The sequence below is a fragment of the Peromyscus leucopus genome, chromosome 1, assembly GCF_004664715.2.
Source record: "Peromyscus leucopus breed LL Stock chromosome 1, UCI_PerLeu_2.1, whole genome shotgun sequence".
Lineage (NCBI taxonomy): Eukaryota > Metazoa > Chordata > Mammalia > Rodentia > Cricetidae > Peromyscus > Peromyscus leucopus.
Genome location: NC_051063.1, coordinates 31,580,512 through 31,581,826, shown reverse-complemented (window position 1 = coordinate 31,581,826; position 1,315 = coordinate 31,580,512). Strand labels below are relative to the sequence as shown.

General features: G+C 51.2%; 1 long non-coding RNA gene across 1 annotated transcript; it reads left to right on the top strand.

Annotated features, from left to right (window-relative positions):
* The first annotated feature begins 349 nt into the window (after positions 1-349).
* Positions 350-1,104, top strand: LOC119087474. The gene is made up of 2 exons (XR_005090949.1): positions 350-535; positions 965-1,104. It is a non-coding gene; the product is annotated as an uncharacterized LOC119087474 (long non-coding RNA).
* Positions 1,105-1,315: the final 211 nt, after the last annotated feature.

Sequence of the window (1,315 nt, the reverse complement as noted above, 5' to 3'; positions counted from 1 at the left end):
TTAACCTTGGTGACAATGGGATCAGGCGTCTTCCCCACCCCACCCCCACCCATGTAGCTTCTGGGTGAGAGAGTCCATAAAATACCTCAGATAACAGAGGAACTGAGCGGGAGGAACTGGGTGGCTGAATTATACATCAGATTCGAGGCAGCTGAGAAAAAGCAGCTCTGCAGAGCTGAGCCCTTGCCGCCAGCCCTGGCCCTAGTCACACCCACCCCTCGTTGGCCTGAGAGGAAGAAAACCCTGACAGTTCTGCACACCGTGTTAAATGTCTGGGAGGCGGGAAATGGAAGGGAACAGAACCTGGTTGGGGCAGGAGAGAGGAGAGCCATTTCTGGTAAATAATTAACAACCAAACATGTTTCCCTTAAAAAAAAAAAAAAAAAGTACCCAGAAGAACTTTCAACTTCTCTAATTTGGAAAGTCAAAAGTTTAACTGGGCGCCAGGAAGCTGATGGCCAAACCCTGCTTCTCGCCTCGTCATCCCGGCAGGCAGCGTGGGAGCTGTCACTCAGTCTTGACCACCTCCCTTTTGGTAAGACATGGAGTCTAGGTGGCAGTAGCTGATGGCATCTGGCTTTTCTGGGGTGTCCCAGGAAAGGAGACGGGACCCTCAGGTCTCACCTGGGGGCCGTCCACTCTGCTGGCTGTCCTAGAACCAAGTGTGTTCTCAGACTGATGGCACATCTAGACAGAGGCAGCTTGGGAGCTGTACCGTCTGTTTAGAGCTCAGTCCACACAGGGTCTCCACTGTTCTAGTCACTATTTGCTATTAAAGCTCGCACAAGTGGCTTACCCAGGCAGAGCCGGTTGCCTTCATTATTGATCTGAGGTGACACTGCCTTTACAGGATTGTTGCCTGAACGGTGTTCGTGGTGGGGGTGGGGCGGGAATGGCAGGTTATGGCTCCTGGGCCACATTTTTCTGACACCTGTTTTTTTTTTTTTTTTTTTTTTTTTTTCAGATACAGCTCCAAGTTCAACTGGAAAACACCCCCCACTGAATGACTTCCTGTCCGTGACTGCTCCCTGCCGAAGTAGTGGAGCTGTCCAGTGGAGATTCTGAGGCAGCAAAGGCTAAAATAAAGACGTGCTGCTGACGATATTTCTGACCTCTGAGATCAGTCCAGGTGGGGCCTGGTGTTAGCTTAAGCGTCTCATATCGTGATAGGCGTGCTTGCTCTCACCCTTGGTTTTTAGAAGGATGCTGTTTGCTCCACGAGTGAGGCTGATGCTCATGACCTCTGCCTCCACCCACAATCTGATCCCAGTGATGACTTCAGGTCCAGCCCTCTCTTTGCTGTTGAGGATGGAGG